Genomic DNA, 15,235 nt, shown 5'->3' with positions numbered 1-15,235 from the left:
GGAAGAGAATGCTCTGCGCTGTCTCCTTTTTTGTAGAGATGAGCGGGTTCGGTTTCTTTGAATCCGAACCCGCACGAACTTCACTTTTTTTCCCACGGGTCCGAGCGACTCGGATCTTCCCGCCTTGCTCGGTTAACTCGAGCGCGCCCGAACGTCATCATGACGCTGTCGGATTCTCGCGAGGCTCGGATTCTATCGCGAGACTCGGATTCTATATAAGGAGCCGCGCGTCGCCGCCATTTTCACTCGTGCATTGAGATTGATAGGGAGAGGACGTGTCTGGCGTCCTCTCCATTAGAATAGAGATAGATAGATTAGATAGAGAGAGATTGTGCAGAGTCGCAGACAGAGTTAGTTTACCACAGTCAGTGACCAGTGCAGTTGCTAGTTAACTTTTATTTAATATAATATATCCGTTCACTTCTCTCTGCTATATCCGTTCTCTGCCTGAAAAAAAAAACGATACACAGCACAGTCAGTCACACAGTGTGACTCAGTCTGTGTGCACTCAGCTCAGCCCAGTGTGCTGCACAGTCATCAATGTATAAATTAAAAGCTTATAATTAATTGTGGGGGAGACTGGGGAGCACTGCAGGTTGTTAGCAGGAGCCAGGAGTACAATTATATTAATTAACAGTGCACACTTTTGCTGCAGGAGTGGTGACCAGTGCCTGACCACCAGTATAGTATTGTTGTATACTACTAATATCTCTTTAAATATCAACCAGTCTATATTAGCAGCAGACACAGTACAGTGCGGTAGTTCACGGCTGTGGCTACCTCTGTGTCGGCACACGGCAGGCAGTCCGTCCGACCAGAATTGTATTATTTATTATTATATACCTACCACCTAACCGTGGTTTTTTTTTCATTCTTTATACCGTCATAGTGTCATCCTAATTGTTACGAGTATACTACTATCTCTTTATCAACCAGTGTACAGTGCGGTAGTTCACGGCTGTGGCTACCTCTGTGTCGGCACACGGCAGGCAGTCCGTCCGACCAGAATTGTATTATTTATTATTATATACCTACCACCTAACCGTGGTTTTTTTTTCATTCTTTATACCGTCATAGTGTCATCCTAATTGTTACGAGTATACTACTATCTCTTTATCAACCAGTGTACAGTGCGGTAGTTCACGGCTGTGGCTACCTCTGTGTCGGCACACGGCAGGCAGTCCGTCCGACCAGAATTGTATTATTTATTATTATATACCTACCACCTAACCGTGGTTTTTTTTTCATTCTTTATACCGTCATAGTGTCATCCTAATTGTTACGAGTATACTACTGTCTCTTTATCAACCAGTGTACAGTGCGGTAGTTCACGGCTGTGGCTACCTCTGTGTCGGCACACGGCAGGCAGTCCGTCCGACCAGAATTGTATTATTTATTATTATATACCTACCACCTAACCGTGGTTTTTTTTTCATTCTTTATACCGTCATAGTGTCATCCTAATTGTTACGAGTATACTACTATCTCTTTATCAACCAGTGTACAGTGCGGTAGTTCACGGCTGTGGCTACCTCTGTGTCGGCACACGGCAGGCAGTCCGTCCGACCAGAATTGTATTATTTATTATTATATACCTACCACCTAACCGTGGTTTTTTTTTCATTCTTTATACCGTCATAGTGTCATCCTAATTGTTACGAGTATACTACTATCTCTTTATCAACCAGTGTACAGTGCGGTAGTTCACGGCTGTGGCTACCTCTGTGTCGGCAGTCGGCAGGCAGTCCGTCCATCCATAATTGTATTATTATTATAATATATACCACCTAACCGTGGTTTTTTTTTCATTCTTTATACCGTCATAGTGTCATACTAGTTGTTACGAGTATACTACTATCTCTTTATCAACCAGTGTACAGTGCGGTAGTTCACGGCTGTGGCTACCTCTGTGTCGGCAGTCGGCAGGCAGTCCGTCCATCCATAATTGTATTATTATTATAATATATACCACCTAACTGTGGTTTTTTTTGCATTCTTTATACCGTCGTCATAGTGTCATACTAGTTGTTACGAGTATACTACTATCTCTTTATCAACCAGTGTACAGTGCGGTAGTTCACGGCTGTGGCTACCTCTGTGTCGGCAGTCGGCAGGCAGTCCGTCCATCCATAATTGTATTATTATTATAATATATACCACCTAACCGTGGTTTTTTTTTCATTCTTTATACCGTCGTCATAGTGTCATACTAGTTGTTACGAGTATACTACTATCTCTTTATCAACCAGTGTACAGTGCGGTAGTTCACGGCTGTGGCTACCTCTGTGTCGGCAGTCGGCAGGCAGTCCGTCCATCCATAATTGTATTATTATTATAATATATACCACCTAACCGTGGTTTTTTTTTCATTCTTTATACCGTCGTCATAGTGTCATACTAGTTGTTACGAGTATACTACTATCTCTTTATCAACCAGTGTACAGTGCGGTAGTTCACGGCTGTGGCTACCTCTGTGTCGGCAGTCGGCAGGCAGTCCGTCCATCCATAATTGTATTATTATTATAATATATACCACCTAACCGTGGTTTTTTTTTCATTCTTTATACCGTCGTCATAGTGTCATACTAGTTGTTACGAGTATACTACTATCTCTTTATCAACCAGTGTACAGTGCGGTAGTTCACGGCTGTGGCTACCTCTGTGTCGGCAGTCGGCAGGCAGTCCGTCCATCCATAATTGTATTATTATTATAATATATACCACCTAACCGTGGTTTTTTTTTCATTCTTTATACCGTCGTCATAGTGTCATACTAGTTGTTACGAGTATACTACTATCTCTTTATCAACCAGTGTACAGTGCGGTAGTTCACGGCTGTGGCTACCTCTGTGTCGGCAGTCGGCAGGCAGTCCGTCCATCCATAATTGTATTATTATTATAATATATACCACCTAACCGTGGTTTTTTTATACCACCTAACCGTGGCAGTCCGTCCATAATTGTATACTAGTATCCAATCCATCCATCTCCATTGTTTACCTGAGGTGCCTTTTAGTTCTGCCTATAAAATATGGAGAACAAAAAAGTTGAGGTTCCAAAATTAGGGAAAGATCAAGATCCACTTCCACCTCGTGCTGAAGCTGCTGCCACTAGTCATGGCCGAGACGATGAAATGCCAGCAACGTCGTCTGCCAAGGCCGATGCCCAATGTCATAGTACAGAGCATGTCAAATCCAAAACACCAAATATCAGAAAAAAAAGGACTCCAAAACCTAAACTAAAATTGTCGGAGGAGAAGCGTAAACTTGCCAATATGCCATTTACCACACGGAGTGGCAAGGAACGGCTGAGGCCCTGGCCTATGTTCATGGCTAGTGGTTCAGCTTCACATGAGGATGGAAGCACTCAGCCTCTCGCTAGAAAACTGAAAAGACTCAAGCTGGCAAAAGCACCGCAAAGAACTGTGCGTTCTTTGAAATCCCAAATCCACAAGGAGAGTCCAATTGTGTCGTTTGCGATGCCTGACCTTCCCAACACTGGACGTGAAGAGCATGCGCCTTCCACTATTTGCATGCCCCCTGCAAGTGCTGGAAGGAGCACCCGCAGTCCAGTTCCTGATAGTCAGATTGAAGATGTCAGTGTTGAAGTACACCAGGATGAGGAGGATATGGGTGTTGCTGGCGCTGGGGAGGAAATTGACCAGGAGGATTCTGATGGTGAGGTGGTTTGTTTAAGTCAGGCACCCGGGGAGACACCTGTTGTCCGTGGGAGGAATATGGCCGTTGACATGCCAGGTGAAAATACCAAAAAAATCAGCTCTTCGGTGTGGAGGTATTTCACCAGAAATGCGGACAACAGGTGTCAAGCCGTGTGTTCCCTTTGTCAAGCTGTAATAAGTAGGGGTAAGGACGTTAACCACCTCGGAACATCCTCCCTTATACGTCACCTGCAGCGCATTCATAATAAGTCAGTGACAAGTTCAAAAACTTTGGGTGACAGCGGAAGCAGTCCACTGACCAGTAAATCCCTTCCTCTTGTAACCAAGCTCACGCAAACCACCCCACCAACTCCCTCAGTGTCAATTTCCTCCTTCCCCAGGAATGCCAATAGTCCTGCAGGCCATGTCACTGGCAAGTCTGACGAGTCCTCTCCTGCCTGGGATTCCTCCGATGCATCCTTGCGTGTAACGCCTACTGCTGCTGGCGCTGCTGTTGTTGCCGCTGGGAGTCGATGGTCATCCCAGAGGGGAAGTCGTAAGCCCACTTGTACTACTTCCAGTAAGCAATTGACTGTTCAACAGTCCTTTGCGAGGAAGATGAAATATCACAGCAGTCATCCTACTGCAAAGCGGATAACTGAGTCCTTGACAACTATGTTGGTGTTAGACGTGCGTCCGGTATCCGCCGTTAGTTCACAGGGAACTAGACAATTTATTGAGGCAGTGTGCCCCCGTTACCAAATACCATCTAGGTTCCACTTCTCTAGGCAGGCGATACCGAGAATGTACACGGACGTCAGAAAAAGACTCACCAGTGTCCTAAAAAATGCAGTTGTACCCAATGTCCACTTAACCACGGACATGTGGACAAGTGGAGCAGGGCAGGGTCAGGACTATATGACTGTGACAGCCCACTGGGTAGATGTATGGACTCCCGCCGCAAGAACAGCAGCGGCGGCACCAGTAGCAGCATCTCGCAAACGCCAACTCTTTCCTAGGCAGGCTACGCTTTGTATCACCGCTTTCCAGAATACGCACACAGCTGAAAACCTCTTACGGCAACTGAGGAAGATCATCGCGGAATGGCTTACCCCAATTGGACTCTCCTGTGGATTTGTGGCATCGGACAACGCCAGCAATATTGTGTGTGCATTAAATATGGGCAAATTCCAGCACGTCCCATGTTTTGCACATACCTTGAATTTGGTGGTGCAGAATTTTTTAAAAAACGACAGGGGCGTGCAAGAGATGCTGTCGGTGGCCAGAAAAATTGCGGGACACTTTCGGCGTACAGGCACCACGTACAGAAGACTGGAGCACCACCAAAAACTACTGAACCTGCCCTGCCATCATCTGAAGCAAGAAGTGGTAACGAGGTGGAATTCAACCCTCTATATGCTTCAGAGTTTGGAGGAGCAGCAAAAGGCCATTCAAGCCTATACAATTGAGCACGATATAGGAGATGGAATGCACCTGTCTCAAGTGCAGTGGAGAATGATTTCAACGTTGTGCAAGGTTCTGATGCCCTTTGAACTTGCCACACGTGAAGTCAGTTCAGACACTGCCAGCCTGAGTCAGGTCATTCCCCTCATCAGGCTTTTGCAGAAGAAGCTGGAGGCATTGAAGAAGGAGCTAACACGGAGCGATTCCGCTAGGCATGTGGGACTTGTGGATGCAGCCCTTAATTCGCTTAACAAGGATTCACGGGTGGTCAATCTGTTGAAATCAGAGCACTACATTTTGGCCACCGTGCTCGATCCTAGATTTAAAGCCTACCTTGGATCTCTCTTTCCGGCAGACACAGGTCTGCTGGGGTTGAAAGACCTGCTGGTGACAAAATTGTCAAGTCAAGCGGAACGCGACCTGTCAACATCTCCTCCTTCACATTCTCCCGCAACTGGGGGTGCGAGGAAAAGGCTCAGAATTCCGAGCCCACCCGCTGGCGGTGATGCAGGGCAGTCTGGAGCGACTGCTGATGCTGACATCTGGTCCGGACTGAAGGACCTGACAACGATTACGGACATGTCGTCTACTGTCACTGCATATGATTCTCTCAACATTGATAGAATGGTGGAGGATTATATGAGTGACCGCATCCAAGTAGGCACGTCACACAGTCCGTACTTATACTGGCAGGAAAAAGAGGCAATTTGGAGGCCCTTGCACAAACTGGCTTTATTCTACCTAAGTTGCCCTCCCACAAGTGTGTACTCCGAAAGAGTGTTTAGTGCCGCCGCTCACCTTGTCAGCAATCGGCGTACGAGGTTACATCCAGAAAATGTGGAGAAGATGATGTTCATTAAAATGAATTATAATCAATTCCTCCGCGGAGACATTGACCAGCAGCAATTGCCTCCACAAAGTACACAGGGAGCTGAGATGGTGGATTCCAGTGGGGACGAATTGATAATCTGTGAGGAGGGGGATGTACACGGTGATATATCGGAGGGTGAAGATGAGGTGGACATCTTGCCTCTGTAGAGCCAGTTTGTGCAAGGAGAGATTAATTGCTTCTTTTTTGGGGGGGGGTCCAAACCAACCCGTCATATCAGTCACAGTCGTGTGGCAGACCCTGTCACTGAAATGATGGGTTGGTTAAAGTGTGCATGTCCTGTTTTGTTTATACAACATAAGGGTGGGTGGGAGGGCCCAAGGATAATTCCATCTTGCACCTCTTTTTTCTTTTCTTTTTCTTTGCATCATGTGCTGATTGGGGAGGGTTTTTTGGAAGGGACATCCTGCGTGACACTGCAGTGCCACTCCTAGATGGGCCCGGTGTTTGTGTCGGCCACTAGGGTCGCTAATCTTACTCACACAGCTACCTCATTGCGCCTCTTTTTTTCTTTGCGTCATGTGCTGTTTGGGGAGGGTTTTTTGGAAGGGACATCCTGCGTGACACTGCAGTGCCACTCCTAGATGTGCCCGGTGTTTGTGTCGGCCACTAGGGTCGCTAATCTTACTCACACAGTCAGCTACCTCATTGCGCCTCTTTTTTTCTTTGCGTCATGTGCTGTTTGGGGAGGGTTTTTTGGAAGGGCCATCCTGCGTGACACTGCAGTGCCACTCCTAGATGGGCCCGGTGTTTGTGTCGGCCACTAGGGTCGCTTATCTTACTCACACAGCGACCTCGGTGCAAATTTTAGGACTAAAAATAATATTGTGAGGTGTGATGTGTTCAGAATAGGCTGAAAATGAGTGTAAATTATGTTTTTTGAGGTTAATAATACTTTGGGATCAAAATTACCCCCAAATTCTATGATTTAAGCTGTTTTTTAGGGTTTTTTTAAAAAAACACCCGAATCCAAAACACACCCGAATCCGACAAAAAAAATTCGGTGAGGTTTTGCCAAAACGCGGTCGAACCCAAAACACGGCCGCGGAACCGAACCCAAAACCAAAACACAAAACCCGAAAAATTTCCGGCGCTCATCTCTACTTTTTTGTGCTTCTGGTTTCTGGGACCATGTAGTGCTGGAGCCCCATCACAGTGCAACCTCTGACCTGGCCAGTCTGATGCGCTACTGCACATGTGCTGTGTCTCCACTCGTCTTCAGCTCAGTCCTCAACTGTGGAAGGATTTGAAATACTGCTGTATACCATTGTATCACCACAGGTAGTTACACTGTGCGCTCCACAAGCCGCCAGTATATATGTGTATGTAGGTATGTGCTTTTGTATACAATTTACCACCTACTGTATATTGACCCCACATGTTCCTGGCTGGATCTGTATGACCTGCTGTATTTGTGTACCTACTGCATTAACCCTGTGTTACCCTGCACCTCATTCAAGTTGTTCATTGGGTGGACTGATCATATCAACATCAACACCTCTACTGTTTGCCAATAACAGTTACATCCTATGTCAAGGGCCACAGGTGAGAATTGGACCCTGAAAACTAGTTTTCAAAGCAGAGATTTTACATTTTGGTGCTCAGCAGTGGGAAATTGCAAATAGTGATTTTGAAAACTCTTAGAACTGATTTCCAAGACAGGCACAAATAGAAATAACTTTGTAAGCTGTTTAATGTTCTCAGTTCTTGGTTCGCTTGCTTCTGAGAGCAAACTACTGTAGAAGACACATGTAACATTAAACATAGTTATTGTAAAGATTCATGTATATTATAATTGTTTCATTTGAAAAGAAAGTATAAAAAACAGACAATGCACATCGTATATATTTGTGTTTTTAACCTTATTTTTAACCTGGAAAATGTTCCTAAACTTCTTTAAAAAAAAAATGTTTTTATTGTGAAACATATTTGTCAGTTTGCATCAGTGAAATGAAATTGCCCATCACCTGTACTGTAGAACTGATTAGTTTTTATTAGAGATGAGCGGGTTCGGTTCTCAGAGAACCAAACCTTCCCGGACTTCACCATTCGAGTCCGGATCCGAGTCAGGCTCAGGTTTTCCCGCCTCACTCGGAAACCAGAATGAGGCAAAATGTCATCATCCCGCTGTCGGATTCTTGCAGGGTTTGGATTTCATATAAGGAGCCGCGCGTCCCTGCCATTTTCACTCTGGCATTGGAGAGTGTAGAGAGAGTACGTGTCTCCGTTCTCTCAGTGTCCTCAGTGTCTGTGTCTTGTGCTGTATTTGTCCAGTCACAGTGGTTGTGTCCTCTTGCTGCCATATGTCCATTGCTGCTGTGTTGTGCTGCATCAATCCAGTGGTGGTGTATTGTGCTCAGTCCAGTGGTAGTGTCCTGTGCATCAGCCATCAGTCATTCCAGTGACCAAGCAGTCACAGTGGTATACTCTGCTGCCATATGTCCGCTGCTGCCATATAACAACAACAACAACAACAACAACAACAACAACAACAAGACCCTTACAGTGTTACTGTGTTGTCCTGCATCAGACCAGTGGTAGTGTTCTGTGCATCAGCCATCAGTCATTCCAGTGACCAGGCAGTCACAGTGGTTGTGTCCTCTTGCTGCCATATGTCCATTGCTGCTGTGTTGTGCTGCATCAGTTCAGTGGTGGTGTATTGTGCTCAGTCCAGTGGTAGTGTCCTGTGCATCAGCCATCAGTCATTCCAGTGACCAGGCAGTCACAGTGGTATACTCTGCAGCCATATGTCCACTGCTGCTGTATAATAATAATTTAAATTATAACAACAAGTCCCTTACAGTGTTGCTGTGTGGTCCTGCATCAGACCAGTGGTTGTGTCCTGTGCATCAGCCATCAGTCATTCCAGTGACCAGGCAGTCACAGTGGTATACTCTGCTGCCATATAATAATATCAACAACAACAACAACAACAACAAGTTCCTTACAGTGTTACTGTGTTGTCCTGCATCAGAGCAGTGGTAGTGTCCTGTGCATCAGCCATCAGTCATTAAAGTGACCAGGCAGTCACAGTGGTATACTCTGCTGCCATATGTCCGCTGCTGCCATATAATAATATCAACAACAACAACAACAACAACAAGACCCTTACAGTGTTACGGTGTTGTCCTGCATCAGACCAGTGGTAGTGTTCTGTGCATCAGCCATCAGTCATTCCAGTGACCAAGCAGTCACAGTGGTATACTCTGCTGCCATATGTCCGCTGCTGCCATATAACAACAACAACAACAACAACAACAACAACAACAACAACAACAAGACCCTTACAGTGTTACTGTGTTGTCCTGCATCAGACCAGTGGTAGTGTTCTGTGCATCAGCCATCAGTCATTCCAGTGACCAGGCAGTCACAGTGGTATACTCTGCTGCCATATAATAATATCAACAACAACAACAACAACAACAAGTTCCTTACAGTGTTACTGTGTTGTCCTGCATCAGAGCAGTGGTAGTGTCCTGTGCATCAGCCATCAGTCATTAAAGTGACCAGGCAGTCACAGTGGTATACTCTGCTGCCATATGTCCGCTGCTGCCATATAATAATATCAACAACAACAACAACAACAACAAGTCCCTTACAGTGTTACTGTGTTGTCCTGCATCAGATCAGTGGTAGTGTCCTGTGCATCAGCCATCAGTCATTCCAGTGACCAGGCAGTCACAGTGGTATACTCTGCTGCCATATGTCCAGTGCTCCTGTGCCGCATATTGGCCCTCATTCCGAGTTATTTGCAGCACTTCATCGCATCGCATTCGGCGGAAATTTGGAAACTGCGCATGCGCTAATTCAAAATTGCGCGTGCGCAAAGGCAGCGTTACGACGCTTGTGCAAAAATACAAACTGATTTTCAGTTCGTACTACTCTAACGAAAACAGGGTGTGACGGAGGCAGTGCGGAGGCTTGGCTTCGCTATCTAACGAAATGGGCGTGAATGTAGGCGGCTAGTGTGGGAGTATGCAAACGGCAGTAGGCGTGTTTTGTGCAAAAATGCGTAGCAGATGGTTATAAGTACACAACAAATGTTCACTAGCTGAACGCAACCGAGGAGTAATAGGCCCTACACACTGACCGATATTCTGAAAGATATGAACGATCTCGTTCATAAATGAACGAGAACTCGTTCATATCTTTCAGTGTGGAGACTCCAGCGATGAACGATGCGCGGCCCCGCGCTCGTTCATCGCTGGTCTCCCGTCGGCTGTGCATGCAGGCCAATATGGACGATCTCGTCCATATTTGCCTGCACTTCAATGCAGCCGCGTGACGGGGGGAGTGAAGAAACTTCACTCCCCCCGTCACTGCCCCCCCGCCGCCGGGTCGCTCGTCGGCCGTATCCGCCGTCGGGCAGCTCGGCGGCGGGTCGGCCAGTGAGTAGGGCCCTTTAGTCTGCAGTTACTCAGTCCTTGCGAACTACTGCTACAAGTGTGTCTGCCCTATTTAGCAATTAATTGGCAAATTAAGTCACCTGTTGAGCAATTACTTGCCAAACACTGCAGTTACAAATGACTATTGTCTGCAATTGTTTTTACACATACCAATTTAACATTTACCATGTCTAAATCTGACACACTCACAAATAATGTACTTTTTTTATTGTTGTTGAAAATACTTTGATGTTAACAGCATGTTTTTTAAAGTTTTACCCTTCATCAAGTGTGAATAAACCAACTTATAAACTACATCAGCTAATTGGCAACATGCCATGTTTTCTGCATTGCCATCTTCCTTTGTACATACCAAACAACATGAGCCACATAATGCAGCCTACACTTAATGTTACTTAATAACACACTTATTTTAGTTTTGGAACATGTGACCCTTTGTAATACTATGGCATGTTGCCCCTAGTAACCCAAGTTGATTTCAAATGTTGTTTTTATTTCTTGGCACAGTTAATTTTACAATGTTTTTAAGAATATTCTATGTTTGTTCCCTTGTACTACAAATGACAATATGCAATTTACTGTTCACATTTTTCAATAGTGCATAACCTTAAAAAAAAACACACAAGCATTTTTTTGTAAATTTTGCTTTACTTAAGAAATTATAGCAATTCAAAAAGCCAACATGGCTAGAGATTAGCATGAAAATAAAAATTGGTCATAGCAAAAAACAGCTGCCAGTGGTGATTTTTATATAACAGAACCCAGTACTGTGGTGCCCCCATCTACTGGCAAAATTCAATTTGTAATCATAGCAAAGAAATATGTTGTGAACCCCCAGCCAGAGGATACTTTTTTGAAAATTGAGGTAGATTCTGGCCACAATACACAAACCAAAACATACACAGCACGCTAAGAAGAGGAAGATGGATCAAGTGTACAGGAAAAGAACTCACAGGCTACAAAACAAAAAACAATACAACAACCCCCTTTCATCATGAGGGAGTTGTCCATTCTGGCCACACAAGCCAAAAACAAAATACATAAAGGCAACATGTCAAACATGGGTGCTGGGCATCTGGAGAGACATTACTTTCTCTTCTTTTGCCCCATCCTGATGTTGTTGGTCACGGCTCGGTCTGCGAAGTGACCTTCGAGGGCCCTGCCCAGTGAGATCTTCTTCCTGGGCAGGGGGAGGGGAGGGAGCAGATGTGGCTGGCTCCCTGCCACTGTGGGCAAGGCGGCCAGCGATGTCCTGGAGCCCTTGCACAACAGAGCTGGCGAGTTGTTGGAATGAGGAGGCGAGTTTGGCTTGTCCCTGCCTTATCTCTGCCAGACCTTGGCAGAGTTGAGCTACACCTTGCCCAACACAGGTTGTGTGTTCAGTGAGCCGGACAGGTATCTGGCTTACCTCCCGGATCATCCTGTCCTGAAATTGTGTCAGTTTCTCACCATAACTGGCAATTTCAGACAGAATGGCCAGGATAGCAGAGGGTTGGGTGGGGGGGGGGGGGGGCAGTTGGAATCTGGACCGGTGGAATCTGGTGACCCACACTGGCGGACTCACTAGGTCCCCCCACCTCAGCCTCAGCCAGATAACCCTCCTCTGACTCTACCTGCTCACCTTCCTGTGCTGTGTTATGTTAAAAGCAAATAGAAGAATGAGAGAAAAAAATAAAAAAAAAATTACACAAATAACATGAAAAAGTCAGAACTTGAAAATCAGGGTTTTTTTTTGAAAAAAAAAAGTGTGTTAACTTACCTGGCAAGTCATGTAGATTAACAATTTCAGGCAGGTCCGTGTCCATATGAGACACCCCACCCCCCTCCTCGTAGCTCACGTAGTCCATCGCCAGCTCCTCAAGATCTGTGTATTCCACAGTGGCAGCGGGACCTCCCCCTGTTGCCTCGAGGCATTCCACTCCGTAGACCTCTTGCCCTTCAGGCAGGACTTGAAGTCGGCCCAACTGCATATGTGTTTAAAATTAGGGGTTGGGGATATTAAAGTTATGAATACCTGTTTTGTTTGCTTGTACACTTGTTATGTATTTGGTTGCTATAGACACCATACATATAGGTAAGTTTTTTTATAAGAAATTGGGCATGAAATTGTGTGCCAATATACACTTACCGTCTTCTAACTTCCTGTGGGGTGCGGACAATTGAGCCAACTTCATTTACTGAATCTGTAATGTCCCTCCAGATGCGATCTTTGGTTGCAACACCCATGTTTTTGCTGCCTTGATGTATTTTGTCCATGGCTTGTGTGACCAGAACTCTAAGCTCCCTCTTAGAAAATGCAGGCTGTCTTTTTCGTTTTTTGGCTGTAGCCTGTGAGGTATCGTCCTGTACCTCCTCACCATCTTCCTCTTCACTTGCTGGTTGTGTCATTTGGGTTTGTGATCGTACTCCAGAATCTCCAACTCTGCAGCTATTTCCTCAGGTGTAGCCATGTTGCTGGAGGCATGTGTGTTGGCACAGCTGTCTGGCAATTTATGGCTGCGTGTGTTTCCAGTGCGTTAATTCGCACAGGTGCACCAATTATGCTAATTTTTCCAGTAATTGCAGTACTGGCTATTTAAAGGCCTTGCATGCAGCCTGTGTGCGTGGGTGTATGGTATGAGACAATACAGACAAGGCGGACATGTTGGGAAGAATATTTACGAGTGAGTTATTTAGCAGTATATTGCATACTAATGTGCTTTTTCTAGCTTGCAAATTTTAATTTGTTGCTTTGCGGACGGCGTGTTTTAATCAACTTTAAGAATTTTTGTAAGTTAGTCAGTATATAGCAGCAAAGGGTATCCAGGAGGTAGTACTGTTTTTTTATTTTTTTAGTTTTAATTATTCTCTGTGTATACTGTACATGTAGTACTAATAGTTGTGTAACATGTAATTTGCAGTGTCACCGTTCTAGGGGCGACAGTGTGTTTGCTCCTATTCTCATTGTCCTCTCCTCTCTCTTGTAGGTTGCCAATTTCTGATTTTGTATTTTATTTGGCATTTCTGAGGCAAAGTAGCCATTTCCCCCCCCCCCCCCCCCCCTTTCTTGATGTTTTTTTCCCCTTTTCAGAGCAGGTAAGTGGTTTGTCCATGGGTGGGATGGTGTTCTAGGGGTGACAGTGTGTTTGCTCCTATTCTTATTGTCCTCTCCTCTCTCTTGTAGGTTGCCAATTTCTGATTTTGTATTTTATTTGGTATTTCTGAGGCAAAGTAGCCATTTTTTTCCCTTTCTTGAAGTTTTTTTTCCTTTTCAGAGCAGGTAAGTGGTTTGTCCGTGGGTGGGATGGTGTTCTAGGGGTGACAGTGTGTTTGCTCTTATTAGCATTGTTTTTTTGTTTTTTTTTGCTTTCTTAATGTCAAAAGTTGGTGTGCCAAAGTATGCATTTAGTTGTGTTATTCCTTTGCGGGAATTTTTGTTTTGTTTGTAAGTTACATGTCGTTCCCATTGTTTTTTGTTTTTGTTTTTTTTCTTATAAATATTCTGGGTTTGTTGGTTGTCTTTCTTTAATTTTTTTTGGATTGATGGAAAACAATGTTGTAGGTACGTAGGTAAAAGTGGTTTAATGCTTTATTTTTGTTTGTTTGTGCCGTATTTTCATCAGGAAGATATGGAGTACGCTCCTGCAGTAAGTGTTTGACCTGCCATACACATAATTGTTTATTTACCAATGTGTGTTGTTAATGGATGGTGAGTTTTCATGTTTCCTACCTTCATTTGAAGTTTGTGATGTCCGTATATGTTGGTGCGGAAGCACTCCCACCCCAACAGGTGGAAGCACTCCCACCCCAACCGGCGGAAGCCCTCCCACCCCAACCGGCTCCTCATCCTTCAAAGCAACGGAGGCGTGCAAGGCCACCAATTTTCAGAACCCGTGTCACCCTTTTTGGGATGCCTGATGATGTAGTATTGCGCAGATACAGGCTGCAACCTCATCTAATCCTAGACACTCTCTCCATAATAGAGAGTGATCTAGAACAATCCATTAGGTATCCTACAGCAATACCAGCATTGACACAATACCTTGCTGTGTTACATTTTTTGGCCACAGGATCATACCAGCATGTAGTTGGTGACCTGGTTGGCATGTCGCAGGGCCAGTTCAGTAAGGTCCTGTGGTGTGTCAGCCAAGCATTTATCACACGAGTAAAGCAATTTATATCAATGCCTTTGGATGCTGGTGCCCTGGCTGTGGTGAAGCGGCAATTTCAGGAAGGGGGTAGTCGCTTCCCACACGTTATTGGGGTTGTGGATGGGACACATGTTGCCATAGTTGCACCAAGACATAATGAAGATATCTATAGGAACAGGAAACTGTTCCACTCTCTGAATGTGATGGTTGTTTGTGGCCCATCCCTCCAGATCCTGTCCTTGAATGCTAAGTTCCCCAGGAACTCCCATGATGCACATGTCATTCGACAATCAGGGATATGGCAAAGATTAAGAATGATGGAAGGCCAAGACATGTGGCTATTGGGTGAGTGTTGTAGTAGGTGTTTTTGATCATGCATTTTTTTTAATTTTAGGTTTTAATTGTGCTTATCTCCTTTTTCTCTTCTCATATTCGAAAACAGGAGATCGTGGATATCCTTGCACCCCCTGGCTCATGACTCCTTACAGCAAACCCAGGCCAGGACCACAGTCGGCATTTAACTCCGCGCTTACTGCCACTAGACAGCTGGTGGAGCGCACGATTGGGGTTCTTAAAGGGCGTTTTCGTGTGCTCCGCCGCACTGGTAGCGACATCATGTATTCGCCGGAGATGGTGAGTAAAATTGTGGTCCTGTGCGCTATTCTCCATAACATCGCTGTAAGGAGTC

This window comes from Pseudophryne corroboree, chromosome 4, assembly GCF_028390025.1.
Source record: "Pseudophryne corroboree isolate aPseCor3 chromosome 4, aPseCor3.hap2, whole genome shotgun sequence".
NCBI classification, from domain to species: domain Eukaryota; kingdom Metazoa; phylum Chordata; class Amphibia; order Anura; family Myobatrachidae; genus Pseudophryne; species Pseudophryne corroboree.
Note: the sequence above shows the minus strand (reverse complement) of the source record.